This window comes from Gracilinanus agilis, chromosome 2, assembly GCF_016433145.1.
Source record: "Gracilinanus agilis isolate LMUSP501 chromosome 2, AgileGrace, whole genome shotgun sequence".
NCBI classification, from domain to species: Eukaryota; Metazoa; Chordata; class Mammalia; order Didelphimorphia; family Didelphidae; genus Gracilinanus; species Gracilinanus agilis.
The window spans coordinates 192,963,205-192,980,665 of NC_058131.1; the positions used below are offsets into that span (position 1 = coordinate 192,963,205).

General features: G+C 33.6%; 1 protein-coding gene across 1 annotated transcript in view; it reads right to left on the reverse strand.

The window, feature by feature from the left end:
* The window catches only part of MYOM2 (myomesin 2), a 146,331-nt gene extending 137,493 nt beyond the window's left edge, over positions 1-8,838 (reverse strand). The window contains exon 1 of the mRNA XM_044663599.1: positions 8,778-8,838. The gene's annotated coding sequence lies outside the window, so the exon portion shown is untranslated. The remainder of the gene's footprint in view (positions 1-8,777) is intronic.
* Positions 8,839-17,461: the final 8,623 nt, after the last annotated feature.

Consider the following 17,461-nt stretch of genomic DNA (forward strand, 5'->3'; position numbering starts at 1 on the left):
CGGCTCCCACGAAATTACATTTTTTAAAATGTGGCGTTTATGGCTCTCATGGCCAAAAAGGTTGCCGACCCCTGCTCTAGACAAACAAGTTGAGTGTCAAAGACTTTATGTTCAAGACTATCTTAAGACATGGATCATCTATTACCCACAAGAAATCTAATTTTTAAACTCCATTCAAAGCATATAAATATTATGAACACAAAAGACTATTACAGCTTTTTAACCTAAGGCAATGTGTTTCATTTTCTTTAGTCAGGATCCTTTAAGTAAAAGGAAATTTTGGGGTTGAGGATGAGGGGCAAAAACTTGGAAGAAGGAATGGGGAAAGGAGGACAAGCATTAATATTTGAGTAGTTCTCAACTATGTATGGGTCACTATGATTTTCTATCAAGTTAGTTGTTTAAATTAGGTTTCTTCATGTGAACCACTGGCCATTTCCTCATATTACCTGCTGAAATGCACAAAAAAAACTTTATAGCTTAGTTATTCCTATTTAAGTGTTATCAATGCTATTTGTTTCTATATCTATCATTTCTGACATATCCTTTTATCCCACTCATTACCACACACACAGTCTTCTTTTGAAACAAAGAAAAAACAATTCAGCAAACCATTTTTTGTTTTATGCTTTATTGAGAAAATTATACCACTGAAAAATTATAAAACAACAGCAAGTTCCAAACAGATAAATGACCTAAATGTGAAAGATTATACAACAAAAAAATAAAAACTGTAATGCAGTGCAAGAGACTATCTTTCCATGGTGGAAGGAGAATATTTCTGACAAAATATACCATGTAATCCCTCATCTCTCCAAAAAAAGGAGAGGAAAGCATTTCCTTTATTATTGTTCTCATTTTTGGTAGAATCTTTGTGTATCTCATTCTCATGGTTCTTCTTTATTCACTTTAGATCTGTTCATGTTAGCTTTCCCATAGTTCTTTGAATTCCTTATATTTATCATTTTTATCAATTAAATTACAGCTAAATACTACAGCTAATTAAGACATTCCTAAATTGATGTGTTTTTTATTTCCAATTCTTTACTAAAAGGGTGTTACTACTCATTTTTTCATGTTTAAATCTTTGTGCCCTTTAGGGGCACATCCCTAGCTGTGGGATTTCTGGATCAAAGAGAATAAGTAATTTAATCACTTTTCTCAAATAATTCCAAATTGTTTTCAAAAATGGTCAGACCAATTCACAGCTTCACCAACAATGTATTTGGACATTTGATTTCCATTCTACTTCCAACACTGATGATTTCTTTTTGTCATATTGCCAATTTACCGGATATAAAGTGTAATGCCAGATTTTTATTTTATATTTATCTTAGTAGTAATTTGAAATAATATATGACTATTAATAATCTGCAATTGTCCTTTTTCAATCGTGATCTGTTTGTTTATATCCTTTGATCATTTATCATGCTTCTTGATCATATATTTGCATTCATTTTCCATATAATTTAGAATTTGACCTTTATCAGAGATATTTGATGAGAATATTTTTCCCAATTAACAGTTTCCCAGCTTATCCTACATGTATTGATTTTGTTTGTGCAAAATTCAATTTTACATAATGAACTAATATAAATAACAGTCATGCCATCTATTGAAGGAATTTAGGATGTTTAACCTGGAGAAAGACGATTTGGACATGGCAAATATCTTCAGTAATCTAAAGGGCTATCACATTGAACTGCTTAGCCCCAGAGGAGAAAAGTAGGAATAAATAAGAAGAAATTGCAGAAAGGCAGATTTGGGCTCAATATCAGAAAAACAAACAAAACAAAATCCTTTTTGGCAATTAGAGCTATTCAACAGCAAAATGGTCTACCTGAAGATTTTAGAATTGTTTTCATATGAGTTGGACTAGATGTATTATAGAAGAAATCTCTTTTTTCCAGCAGATTTACCTTCTAAACAGAAAGCTACATAATAGAATACAGAGTACCAGATTCTGAATCAGAATACCTGGGTTTAAATCCTACTCCAGTCATAAACCATGTTATCTCTGATAACAAGAAATTGTTTTTCTGGGTCTTAATTTCATCATCTCTAAAAAGAAAGTATTAGACTAGATGATCTCTAAATCTATTAGCTCATAGTTACATTTTGATTTTTTTTAAATATGATATGAGTTTTTTTTTCGTGGGGGCAATGGAAGGGAGGGGATGACCCAGAACCACACTGGATATGGGGTCAAGTCGACCTCAAATTTATAATTTGCATCAGAAAAGTCACAAAGTGTATAACTCAGTGATTATATTTAGTGTTCTGTTTTAAAGGCAATGCCCATGGTAAAGGTCAGCATTATTGAAGCCTTTTGGAAACAGCTGATTAGGTACCCTTAAAAAAGCCTTACCATACCTCTCACAAGCAGGCACATACTCAGCACTCAATAAATTCTTGTCAACTTAATTTGACACTTGTTTAGTAACACAAACAATGTGTGGGCACACAGTTATTCAAATCCATGCATAGAAGCAAGGGGTGCACTTTCTAGAGATTAGAGAAATAGAACTACAATTAATGAAAGTTTCCTTTTATTTCTAGACCCATTCTTTCAATAAATTATATATCTGTTCCTTACCTTGGTTACAACACAGGGAAAAAGCACTACCTATAAAGTGTACCTCAGACATCCTTTGATGAACATAGTTCAGTGTGTCTTTACATTCTTGGAAGTAAGGTTTTGTGAGCTAAACAGAAACTTGAGTTCAGCTCTAATCTTTGTACTTGTTGGTTTAATCTTGAGTTCTATGGTTTTCAGACCCTGTCGAAGGAATTCTTAGTGAGGTACAGGTTGGACTAGATGGCCTGGAAAGTACCTTCCAGTTTTCCATTCAATGTTTCTTCCAGTTTTTCATTCAATGTTTCTTCCACAAATATGCCTACTGCTCAAGTGTGCTTCTTTCATGATTTTTCTTAGTCCTATGCCCCATGGAGATTCACACTCTAACACTGACCTCATCCTGAATTATTCTCAAACATTCTGAGTCTGCTAACACACAGCTGCTGCTGCTGTCACTTTTACCTCTCAGTTGGTCCTCTGCCAAGCAGGGCTTTAAAACTATGTCTATATACACAGAGAAGTCCCTGCCATGGTGACTGCTTACACACCCAGCCAAGTGCTATGGAAGTCTTTTGGAAAATGTATCCCTTACAGAGTAAAACATAGAATTACTTTTTTTTAAAAAACTAGAGGGAACTTTAGAAATCATCCAATCCATGCTTTTCAGATTAGGCAAATGGTTTGCTCAAGGTCACACAGTCAGTTAGTGACAGAGAGAAGGACCAGAACTCAGATCTCTTGACTCCTAACCTAGTTATCTTTTCACTATACCACACTGAACACATTCTGAACTATAGAACAACTTTGGATCTCATGGATAGTGGTGGAGAACCAAAAACTGTTCCTGCCTGTGACTAGAGACTATTTTGCCACTTGTCCACACTTCCTTTTTATCATCTGTGCCTCCTGCACCACTAAACCCCTTTTCAACAACTCTCTTTCCTATTAAAACCTCCTTTACCCAACTCTCCTTTGCTGGGAAAAGCAATCCTAGACATAGAATTATCAGTTCTTTGGGTCACCGAGTTTTTGCTCATTAAAACAGTGACAGGATCTATTTTTCCAATACAGGGTGTCCCAAAAGTCTTAGTCCAATTATAAGATTTAAAAACATTTTAAGCAAAAATAACTTTTATAACTTGTATACCTTTAAGCTGCACTAAAACTTTTAGGACATCTTTATCTTTGGACTCTATGCATATTCCTCTTCCACAAGCATATTTATTGTCTACATAGTGCCACATGCTACATGCTGGAAAGAAACAAAATATGATTTTAACCTTCAGGTAGCTTACAATCTATTTGGAGAAAAAAGAGAGAGAGTCAAGTAACTACAAATAAAAAGTAATGTATATATTGTGCTTTGATGTTTACAAAGTAGTTTACAAATACAATCCATACAAAAATCTTAGCAGGCAGATACTATTATTATCTCCATTTTATAGATATGGAAACTGAGGCAAATGTGGTTTAAATGAGTTGCCTGGAGACACATAGTTAGTAAGAGTCTTAGTCAGGATTGAAATTCAGATCTTCCTGACTCCTTGTCTAGCACTCAGTGATCTGTGTCGCCTACCTGACTCACAAAATAAACTAAAATATAAATTAGCCTGTGCTACATAAAAGAAAAGGACAATGCTACAGGAGAAATGAGGAAGAGAAAATATATCTATAGAGAAATCAGGCAGTCAGTCAGTACCCCAATTGAGAGCTGAAAGATGTAAGTGGTCATCTAATACAACCTAGTCCTAAAAAGCCACTTTACAACAAGGAGCTATCCAGCCTTTCCTTAGACTTTTGCTGAAAATGAAACCATGACTTCCTGAGGTAGGTCACACCACTTCTGTTTAAAAGTGAACTGTTAAAAGGTTTTAATTTGGTTTTACTTACAAATACCATCCATACAATAATCTTAGCAAGCAGATACTAATATTATCTCCATTTTACAGATACGGAAACTGAGGCAAATCCAGTTTAAATGAATTGCCCAGAGACACATAGCTAATAAGAATCTTAGTCAGGATTCGAACTTTTGTTTACTTTTAAAATAGACAGAATTTGTCTCCCACATATTGCAGGTAGTTCTGCTCTCTGGGGTTAGGCAAAACTCCCATAATCCCTTATTCTTGTAACATATCTTTGAGTATAGGAAGACAGTTATCTTGTCTGCACTGTCTTTGCCAGGCTAAACCTCCCTACTTCTTTCAAATGGTTTTTTAATGGCATCATGCAGGTAGTCATTCCTGAACTGGATCTTAAAGAAAATGGGAAGGATTTTGATTGCTGTCATTTCTAAAAGATATCTTAGAATTCCAAAATGTAAGTATTAAAAGAGGCTTTGGTGCCAGTTCAGTCTAAAATCCTTAATTTTTTCAGATGAAGAAACTGAAGCTCTGAATACTTAAGCATCTTGCCCATGGTTACATATTCCCTGAATAATGAAATGAATACTAAGTATATTGTCGACAAGCAGTCCTCAATATCTGATGGCAGTGTAACATTTCATTCTGGTGTTATAACTCTTGTGTCTCTAGGAAGCAAACTAAACTCAGGGTACACAAATAATCACAGCTTTTTTTTCTATTTGGGGTACTCAGGAGGTATATTCCCTATTCATTTTTCATTTTGCTCCTTCTATCAGAAACATTTTCAAAAAATTCAATTGCTTCTTCCCAGAGTCAGGAATTGAAACTAAATTTTAAAACAAGTACATTTTACAGGCTTGGTGGGCATAAGGACATAAGTTCTAAATCCTGTGTTCCTTATACATCATTATACTACTTTAAAATTCAATCTAAGTTATATCTTTGAGAGGAAGATTCCTTTTCTTGGGCAATAGTCATTCCAGCAGCTCCATCAAAATTATAGGAAGAAACTATTAATTTTTTACAAGCCTTCCTGAAAAAAGGAATAAAATATAGTGCAAGGAGAAAATGTACCTCCTGGGTAAGCTAAATAGAAAAGAAAGGGGGGAAAGTCATCATAATGTGTGGATCTTAGGCTCTGTTTGCTTCCCAGAGACTCTTAAAGAAAGCCCTTGTCAGGTTAAGAAATTACCACACCAGAATGAAATGTTACACTGTCATCAAATATTGAGGACTGTTTGTCGATGATATGCTTAGCATTCATTCCACTCTGCAAGGAATATTTTGAGACCAGCTCTTCCATGCCATCTAAAGACAGAGGACAAGAACCAGGGGCAATGAGTGAAAGTTATAGGGAAGCAGATATCAACTTGATGTAAGGAAAAACTTCCTAACAATTAGAGCTGTGCCAAAGTGGAATGGACTGCCTAGCAACATAACAGATTTCGCCTCATCAAATGGCTTCAAGTAGACCAGTTGTCCAGAAAGCAGTAAAGGGAAATTGTATTCATTTATGACTTGGACTAAGTAGCCCCTGAGGTCACTTCAAATTCTGATTGCATGATTTTGTGAAAGTATTTTAATATAGAAATTTAAGGGAATTGCTAAGTATTTATTTCAGTTTGATTAGTATTATAGTGACATTCCCAAACTGAATTAGGAATTACCCTGTGCTTACACGAAGGATATGTGATTGTGTCCATGTTGGGGAGCTCCTGGAATGGGAACTCTGTCTCTTGATATGATCCATCTATGACTTTATAGATCAAAGACCATAGCTTTAGAGCTGAAAAGGCCTTAGATGTCATCTAAACTAATCTCTTCGTTTTATGTATGATAAAACTTCATTCCAGAGAAGGCAAATAACTCCTCCAAGGTTACACAAAAGCAATGTTCAAGCTGGATAGGAACCCTGATCTTCCTAAATCCAGTACCTAGTTGGTATGAAGCTAAAAATGTGAATTTCAGGAAATACCCCAAATACCTAAGCAAAAATGTTATTTTACACATGACATTCTACCTCTAACTAATAATAAACATATAAATATAATAAAATAACAATAAACATAGCATTTCTGTAGGATTGGAACTTGACAAAGTTCATTTCTTACAGTCATTCTACAAGGTACATGTTCTAATTATTATTATTCTCAATTTGCAGATGAGGAAAAATTTACAGTTGAAAGATTAAGTACCTTGCTTATGTTCACAGAAGTAAATGGCAGAGCCAGAATTCAAACCCAGTTGTTCTGATATCAATTGCAACATTCCTTCTATTGCCCAGAGGGAGGATCAAAGGATGATGTCTTATGGAACCTTATTGACTTTAGTGAAATTCTTCAAAAATATTTTCAAAATAAACCATCATAAAAATATGACAATTATTTGTAAAATATTTTAAAAAGTCATATAGTTAGAGCTGAAAGGGGCCTTAGAAGGCCTCCAGTCAAATTCTCTTATTTTATAGATGAGGAAATTGAGGCCCTAAAAGGGAAATAAGTTGTACAAGGTCATGAGTAGTAAGTGTCAGAGCCAGGATTTTAATCCAGGATTTAACCAGGACTCTCAGGCTCCTTTCATTTACTGCCTCTCAATTCTCAATGATAAATTCCTGTGGGATTTGATGGATGGCCTCAGGAAACTGACATTTTTCCAAATATTTTACCAAATGTCTCTCAAATATTTTTCCAAGTAAATTATCACTTACTAAAACTTTTGGAGCCACATTATGGGTGGCTTCAGGTGTGTCTTCAACTACTTTAGTGTACTTTTTGCTAAAAAGAAGCTGAAGTTTAAGGGCACATCATGCATGCTACAAAAATGCTTAAGCAGTGAATAACTGAGTAGAGTATAAGACAGAGTAATTTATCATTTTTAGAAAAGGTATACTTTCCCAGTAGTTGATATAATGCCTATGTATTTCAAAATTGAATGAATTAAAAGTGATCATCTATTATGTGTTATATGATAATAATCCCTGGAGGGATTTTTTTGCATTAATTAAATAAGTGCCATAAGAATCATTGCAGTGTAGACAGGTCTAAAGTCAGGAAAATGTGGATTCAAGTCCTGGCTCTCATATATGATTTCCAAGTGACTCTGCACAAGTCACTTAATCTCTCAAAGTCTCAATCAGCTATCAAAGACTATATAGTTTTAATGAATTGCAAATTTATGACAGTAGAAAAAGTTTTCACATCAGAAGTTCCAGACATCAGGGAAATCACAGTTATAAACCAAAAATAAGAACACAACTACACATACATATGAAACACTCTGAGTCTGCCTTAATTTAATACCTACATCACCCAAAATGCCACAACTTAAACTACTAAGAAGATTTACCAAGAATGCCTTTTAAAAATTTGACTATTCTCTTTGCTCTGTAAAAACAGCTACTTTTCCAACCAAGGAACAAAATATATAAAATGATATAAGACAGAAAAAGCTAGGTGCTTCCAAACATTTCGTCCCCTGTTATCCTTCATTAGTGTCTGTTCAATGATACTGTATTCAGTCATCCAATTCCACTATCTCTTTCTCCCAGATATACTTTCAAAATCTCACCTAGACTGGACAAAGACTCTATTGGATAGAATTTGGCTGAAATTTTCAGAAGGATTATAAAACATCAAAAAGAAAAAAGAAGAAAGAAAGAAAGAAAAAGCAGCTCTCTAATGGCTAGAGTTTTAAGGCAGTTACTTGAAAAGTCTTAATATAACCAATGTACCATCATTTTTCCCCTACTCCCTCTAAGGAACCTAGAGTAAATGATCTATATTTCTTACTTTCTTTTTTTTCTTGACTGCTTTTTCATCATATGTCAAAGAGGAATAATCTAAGTCCTCAGGTGAGCAGCAAATTATTCTACTTTATGTTATCTCCATTCCATATTCTCCTAGGGATTTCATTCAGACAACTGAAATAAAATTCCAAAAGCCATCCAACTGTCTGAGTCTACCTATGAGTACCATGAAGGATGCAGGTACTCCCAAAAAAGGTATAGAGACAAATTACTTTAGAGAACTACTAAAATGTTGAAATAATAATAATGACTATCACTGTGGAGGATAAGTAGACACATATTAATTTAAACCTGGTCGATGGGTTTTTATCCCTCAAGGACCTTTGGAGCATCTCTTTCTGTAATGAATAAAACATTTCTAATAATATCTCCAATATAGGTTTGGAGTATGCATACTGCCCCTTGCTTACTCTGAAACTGATCAGGTTTGCCACTATGAGAGAGACTTGTATAAAATTATTCATCCAAATTATTTTTTGTTTCCACACTATATCAAGTTGAGGGAAGGGTGGGAGAAAAGAAAACTTACCTAGAGAGATATTTAAATAGCCCAAGAGAAGAGGAGATCTTCCCCACCCAGCTCACCAAGCTCTAGCTGAGGAAAACAAAAATAATTTCTGTCTTGAAAGCTCCTGCCCTTTCCCTCCCCATTTATGGCCAGAGAGTATTCTATATATAGAATAGAGGGAGTTCTTCTCCCCAAATTGACAACTACATAATAAATTCTAGGGCTAACCTTAATTAAAGGAGATACCCTCCAATTCCTAAGATTTACAAAATTTCTTCCAAGTTGAACACACTGCAAAAAAAGAAAAAGAAAGAATGAAAGGGGGAACAAAGCTTTACTCTACCCCAAGATAAGCATTCTTTCTTCTATAAAAGATTATAATAAGGGAAACTAAATTTTCAGAGGAGGGAGGGAGATAATTTTTTCTTTTCTTTTTTATCTTTGATTGTTAAATGTGAATTCATTGCAGAGTTTTAAGCCTTCTAAGCCAAATGTCAGTCCTTCTGATTTAAACACTGCTTCCCTGGCATGTAAAATGATACTCTTTGATGAGTCTTTAATGACTGTTTGAATTTCAATAAACATTATTGCCATTTGTTAAGCCATGTCAAACAAATAAAAAAGCCCTCTGTGCATCAGAGGAGAGAAAGATTCCAATTTCTGACCACAGTTTGTTGGATTCAAATGCTTGTTATCCATATCAGTATCACCAGCTTTCATCCCACATTAGTTTTTTTTAAGAATTTTAATCAGCAAGAAGATTCCCTGCACATCATGAAAATTATCTTTTATTTATAGCTGCTGTCACATACCTTACCTAAACAGGGACATGTAATCTGTTCACATTTATATACAGGATATATTCATATATAAGTAAAATAATTTTGTAAATTCATTCAACAAATATATCTTAAATGTCTATTATATTCGAGGATAGTTAAAATGTAAATTAGAATGTAAAAAGTATCAAAGTGATGCAAATTACAATGAGATTTTTGGAGAAAGAAGAGCTTACTTCCAGATAGGAAAACCAGGGATGAGGTGGTATCAGAATTATTCCTTGGAGGATAAGTTGGAGAACTCCATGAAATTCCCTCATTCAGAACATCTACTTGAATTAGAAACTAAGAAAAGGAAAAAAAAAAAGGAGATCAAATTGATAGCACAAAATTCACACGATAAAAGTACACGCATTTTATTCATAGAAAGGTTCTTAGTTCCCTTGCTTGGAGCCTGCTTATTCTTATTTTAAATATAACTCTTCTAAGTGTGGCCATTTGGATCCCTAGCCCATGGAAAATTAGATGTTTGGAAAGGATAGACACACCAAGAGAATTAGAAGATTTTGTGGAGAGGCAGCATAAACTCTGTTCTGGGAGTCAAGAAATTTGTTCTATTCCCAGCTCTACTACAAGCTGTATGACCTTTATTAAGTCACATCAAGTCTTTGAACTTCTAGTTCATCACCCATGAAATGAGGAGGTTGAACTATTTAATCTTTAAGTCCCTTGCAGACATGTGTCTATGATTCCTAAAGAGAGCTGACAGTCACGAAAGAACAGGAATATGAACTCAAAAATCACAGGAGTCTGGGGCCATTTAGTGTAAAAGTATCATCACATTAGATATTAGCCATATTTTTGACAAATAGTACATTTCCCCATGCTTAAAATATATGAGCTCCTATTGAAGCATGTTACTCTTTCCCTAGTGGATACATTTCTAAATCGTTTGTGAAATATGGCTTCATGCAAGGACATGTAATGGTATCCAGTTGGTTAACTAGCATCTACTGAACACAAATTGTTTGCCAGGCACTAAGTTTGTGTCCTAACTATATCTCTTTTAGGGCAATTCTACAATTATGGAATAATTCTGTTTATCAGTATGTAAATGAATATATTAGAATATATTTCATCAATGGAGTCAAGACCCAGAGGCCTATTTCAAGTAAAAAATCCTCTAATATTTTTGTAAGGTGGATGATTTACAGTCTGAAAAAATATCCAGATCTTATAGACTTACATACAGCTCTTCTAACATTGATTATGGCATAGCCTTGATTAAAAAAGTGAATTTTATCAATAAAAATTATACTTTTCAAATCTTCAGTTCTCTAGCCTTTATATTATCTGGCCCATGAAAAGAATATTATAACAGCAACAGATAGCAAGTGTTTGGGTTCTTGTTGTGGTTGTTGTTTGTTTACACTGTTCTTTTATCTTCAAGTAGGCCATTCTTAGAGGAATCTTAAACAACTCCTCCACTTGCCAAACCTCTTGAAAGACTTTTGTTGCTTTTCTGCTAATTATTTATATTTATAGTATTATTATTTGTAGTAATAATGTCAATTTTGGTGGGGTTTTTTTATCCCTTTTTCCTTTATACTTTGGTACAACTGATCATGGACTTAAATAATCCTTGAAAATTTTGACTACACATAAATGGCTGCTACAATATCTATAACAATTATTGATGTGAGTTCTTTAAAATTAATAACTTTTCTTTTAAAATCATGATGCTTCCTATGTACATGTCTATTCTATGTACTTGATAAAGTCCAAAAACCCTTTCAATCTTCTTATTAATGAGTGAAATTTACTTCTTTTCTACATCAAAGACTGACAAATTACAATTTCATTATCATTGATTAGATTGTATCACTATAGAAATTTTTGCAAAACTTTATGATATACTTTATACTTCTTCCCATTTCATACAGAAACATCCTTGTTGATGAATTTTTCCTTGGTTCTTATACTAGATTTTCTGACACAGACTACAACCTTTTGCACTATAGCTTCTCATTATTTATTTCATTATTCACACTTAATGGTAGATCCTCAGTTGTTCATCTTAACATTCTATCCAAGCAATCTTGGCATCTGCCTACAAGTCACTGGTGGGATACAAACTTTCTTCCTCCCTTTCACTTTCAATCTTTTCAACCAATAAGATTAATATTACCATTCTGGAAAGAGTATGTCATTTGTCTCTCCTATAGATCAGTCTACTACCCTGGTGATTCCCCAGAAGAAAACTTCCCTTTCTTATTATAATTCTTATAATACTGCCTTATATTTGCTTATACTGCCTTATAACACTTGCCTTATATATTTAGTATATACTCATGTCTGGAAGGAACTTAAATATTGCATTATAATACTCATAATACTCCCTTATATTTGCTGTCTCTTTCTATTGAAATGTAATGTCCTTGAGGACAGGGACTGTCTCTGTATTCCAAAAAGATAATATATTAACTGATACATAGTATTAAAATACATTTTCATATATATCATATATATTATGTTTTTATATGTACATATTTAGCATACATATGAGCATATGTGCATTGTATATGTGTATGTTTATATACACAAACATATTTAAAACATATTTATACATTTAAGTGGAGAGAGAGGGTATATATAGACTGAATTAGCATATATATATATATAATATATATTTATAGCATACATATATAAACACTAATGTACTTTGACACTGTTTCATCTAGGTATGCTAATAACTGGATTCTCAAAGGTTTTCAGCAGACTTCCAGTTAAAATGGGCTTAGCCAAATCCAGCTCCCCTTCCAAACACAACAGCAAAGATTTAAAAGGACACCAGATGAAGTCATGGGCAATAAAGAAAAGGAAAATGAATAAGCTATCCAATTTATTAATACAATTCAGAATTATACAAGGAGATAGGCTGAAACCTTTGGATGCTCTGAGTAGAGATGTACCATCGACGTCAGAAATTAGTACCATCTCTATTATAGGAGTGGGAAGTCAGTAGGAGTTTGGAACTGTTCTATCAGAGACAGCAGAAAATAAAACCAAATCCCACTTCTGTGTCAATACACAAAGAAGCCAGTTGGTGATAATAAGGTAGTGTGAGAATATTTCAGGGCCCTCCAAGAAACCTGAAGCAATGCAGCTCTTGAAGAAGTAACTATCCAAAGAAATATAGAGGCATAGCATCCAAGAACCTGGGGGGTAGGGGATGGGAAAGGAGAGGGAAGGCTTGAATCCAGAAGGCTTGAAAACAGGCACAATCTCCAATATCTAGCTAAGCCTATCAGAGCCATGATAGAAGAAGGGGCTGAGGGAAGCACTCAGGTTGAACCACCAAGAAAGGGAGAATCAAGATATTAGAGCAGAGGACAAGGACAAGTCCCAGCCACCACAATCAGAACAGTGACAAGGAAATAGCAGCAGCATTCTGACTTCAAAGGAAATAAAACTAGTCAGGGACTGTCCAAGTCATCCAAGAATTCAGGAAGAGGTGGCTGGCACTGTTACAAAGTCCCAATGGAAGAATTGAGACCAAAGATATAAGTAAGCAGAAGGAAACTGGAACTATAATGAAGAATTAGGACAATTTTTTTAAGTTCAAGAAGTAAACCCAGAAGATATTAATGGTACAAATAAAAGTAGTGCATCAAAATAAAAAGATGGTTTGGTCTCAAGGATTCCAAGACTGGATGAAAGAAATGAAGTTAGAAGAAGTAAAAATGACATTAAATCTTTTGAGAAAAAAATTGAAAGTATAATATAAAAAGCTTACATGAGAGGTTAAAAACATTATATAAATATTGGTGTCCCTAAAAAATAGAATGGAGAAAAACACAACTCATCATCACAATGAAATAATTAGAAATATTAGAACAAATTTTTTTAAAACCCAAGAGAATATGTAAATTATCTACTCTCAAAAATAACTGACCTGGAAAACAGTTCAAGAAGAGAAAAAATTAAGAGTCATTATACTCTTTCAGAACCATAACCAAACAAAATAAATTTGGATGTCATATTTCAAGAAATTATAAAGAAAATTGATTATCTATTAAAACTAAGGTTCAAAGTAAAAATAGAAAGAACAAATTGATCACCTTCAGAAAGAAACCACAAAATGCCCAGAAATGTCACAGTCAAAATAATAATGTCAAAGTCAAAGAAAAATTAGTGTAAGCTACCCGAAACAGTTTAAGAACAAAGAAAGAACAATTAGAATCACCCAAAACTATGTGAAAACTGCTATGCAGGAGAGAAATCTTAGAATATGATATTCCAAAAGAAAGAAAAAACCGGTGTGGGGAAGAGAATTAACTTTTTATCAGTGAAAGTTCCAGTCCCACTTCATCTAATATAATCCCCAAAGCCCAGATATGATTAATATATATATATATGTATATATANACCATAACCAAACAAAATAAATTTGGATGTCATATTTCAAGAAATTATAAAGAAAATTGATTATCTATTAAAACTAAGGTTCAAAGTAAAAATAGAAAGAACAAACTGATCACCTTCAGAAAGAAACCACAAAATGCCCAGAAATGTCACAGTCAAAATAATAATGTCAAAGTCAAAGAAAAATTAGTGTAAGCTACCCGAAACAGTTTAAGAACAAAGAAAGAACAATTAGAATCACCCAAAACTATGTGAAAACTGCTATGCAGGAGAGAAATCTTAGAATATGATATTCCAAAAGAAAGAAAAAACCGGTGTGGGGAAGAGAATTAACTTTTTATCAGTGAAAGTTCCAGTCCCACTTCATCTAATATAATCCCCAAAGCCCAGATATGATTAATATATATATATGTATATATATATATATAAACTCTATGAATAAGTCCTAAATCAGTTTGAGAACATAAAGCAAATTTTTCCACTAAAGGAAATATAATGGATAAAAAAATTAGAAAAGAAATCTGGGTCTTTGTTTAAAAATATCAGTCAGTCAAGAAGTGAGCCAGTCTAATGATATAAGAATTCCAGTTTGAAAGATGAAAGAATTGGTGGAAATTGCTAGATTGTGCTTATCTTTGTACTTTTCTTTGTGCCCACTCTTCCCACTGGCTTCATGTATATTTGTAGGAAAATGTGTCCCAGATTTTTGAGGAAGATCTGTTCTTACTCTACTATTTTACTCAATGGCTTTTCTAAAAGCTAATTGAGTGAAGCCCCTGTTGATTGTTAATGGGAAGCAATTGGCAAAAGTGCTTAAGTAACAGTACTAGAAACCCAGAACCTCAGGGTTACCCCCAGAACTCTGAAAGTTGTAGCTACTATCCCTTTGGGGACCCAGCCTTCCAATGCAAGTGAAACAGGAAAAGTAGCTTCAGAATAAGTGTTAAAATTAAAATAGAGGACTTTCAAGTATGCCTGATGAAAAGACCTGAACTGAGTAGAATCTATGAAATATCATCACAAGAAATGTGAGAATCCTAGAAAGGTAAAATGCATAAGCAGTTAGAAATGTTTAAATGATAATAATGTCCTAACTGATTTTATTTTTTTAAGCCTTAACTTCTGTGTATTGGCTCCTTGGTGGAAGAGTGGTAAGGTGGGAGGTGGGGGGGAGGGAGGGGGCAATGTGGGTCAAGTGACTTGCCCAGGGTCACACAGCTGGAAAGTGTCTGAGGCCGCATTTGAACTTATGACCTCCCGTCTCTAGACCCGAGTCTCAATCCACTGAGTTACCCAGCTGCCCTCTCCTAAATGATTTTAGAGAAGAGATAATATCCCCTCAGAAACCTATTATCTTCAAGGATGACAAAGAGAATAAATACAAAAACCAGGTTTGGAGGTGATTTTGTTCACATTTGCTGGCTTTATAAGAGGAAAAGAAATATATATATATAAATACACTGTATATAAAGATATAGTAGAAAAAATGATCAACTCAGCCAATTTACTCTTTTGAACTGGGCAAAGACCTGAATATACACATACACATTTTGCTAAGAAATACATTAATTTACCTTTTTTATTTTATTTTTCAACTTTAAATCATTTATTTCTTTTCCCTCCTGTCCTTATAACTTGTAACAAAAAAAAAAGCATAGTCGAGCAAAAAATTCCTACATTGCCCACATTAAAAAATCTGTTTTCTTATCCCTCTTGAATCTTTCACTTCTCTTTCAAGATAAACGATAGCATAAGTCCTCTAAAATATGATGTCATTATCTTTCTCAGAGTTAAGTACTTCACAATTGTTTGTCTTTACAGTGTTAATATTATATAAATTATTATGCTCACTTTACAATAGTTGATATGTTTTCCAAAATTTCTCTGAAACCATTCCTTTTATCACTTCTTATGATATAATAAAAATAAGTTAAATTCAAAAGGGGAAAAATATAGGAACAAGAAAAGAAAAGAAGGTTTAAGAGGGAGAAGAATTTAAGGTTTAAGAGTTGAAGAGAGCGTAATCACAACCTAAACAAACTTCAACTTCAAAGAAGGCATGAACAGGAAATTTAAGAGGGAAAAAGTTTAAGGACCAGTATTGATATCTGGGCAGGCTAAAGAAAGGAGATGCAGAAAAGTGGAAATTACCACTCATTTCTTATCTTTCCTCACCTCCTTTTTATTTTTATTTTTATTTGCAAAGATGGTGGCATGGGCAAAAGGAGGAAAAAATATGAGATATGATGGAGAGAAAAAGAGAATTAACAACTATAATCTGTAAATGGGGTTAACTGATCCATAAAATGGAAGATTAGAAAGTAGATTCTAATAGAAAATACCAGAAAGCATAATAGATTAAGCACTAGAATCTAATATGTTGTTTTAAAAAAATTCTTTAAGACTTAAAATTCATGCAGAATTGAAGTGAGGGATTAAAGCAGAATTTATTATGCTTTGAGTGAATTTTTAAAACCAAAAATTACAACCAGAACTTCAGACAAGAAACATTAAGGAAACTGCATTATTCTTAATGACACCATAAATAATGAAATGATACTAAAAAATAAATAGGAATAGTTATACACACACACACAAAATGTCATAACATCTAAGTATTTAAATAAGGAAATGTAATCAAATTAGAGTGAGAAATAAATAACAAAACTATATTTTTGGTCTAATTCTTATCATTTATTTGTCACTCTGCCTCCATAGGAAAGCATTTAATAGAGAGGAGGGAAAGATGTCAAATGACCCCATTCCTTCCTTCCTCCAGATACCTTAAAAAGAGAAAAGTAGGTTACCTCTTCAGAGTTGGCCTTAATCGTACAAAGAATGACTTCAAAGGCTAAGAAAATACTTCTTCCAAATCTTACCGTTTTTGCTGATGACTCTAAGTCCTTTGACAGGGGACAAAACTTTTCACTGAAATAGAAATGGAAGTGGGAAGGTAGGAGGTATATGCCACTAACGGGGAAAGGAATGGATAGAAATTTGGAGATACTAGACTTCACAGTTTTCCCTAAGAATGAACCTATTTTCAACTAGTTCAAAGATATTTCATGACTTTTCTGGTTGGCCAAGTGAGTCTATTTACCCAAGGTACTAATTTCAGAATGTTATTTGTTTCTTCATGATTTTTTTTCACAGTTGTTAGTGTAGTAAAGCTTCGCCAGAAAGCTTCCATCAGTCCAACCATTTTATGCTTCTGTTTTAAAAAATGATGAAAATAATATGCTAGTATTAAAAAGTGCTTTACAAATAGTATCTCATTTTATTTTCATAATAACCCTGGGAGCAGGTGCTATTATTGCTCCCATTTTACAGATAAGAAACCTGAGGTAGAGAGAAGTTAAGTAACTTGCTCAGGGTCACATAGATAGTAATTGTCTGGGCCAGGATGTAAACTTTTCTTTGTGACTCCAGCTCCAAATTTCTATCCACTACATCACCTAATTCCCTCAAAATAGAGTCTTAAAGAATAATGAACTGGAGGAA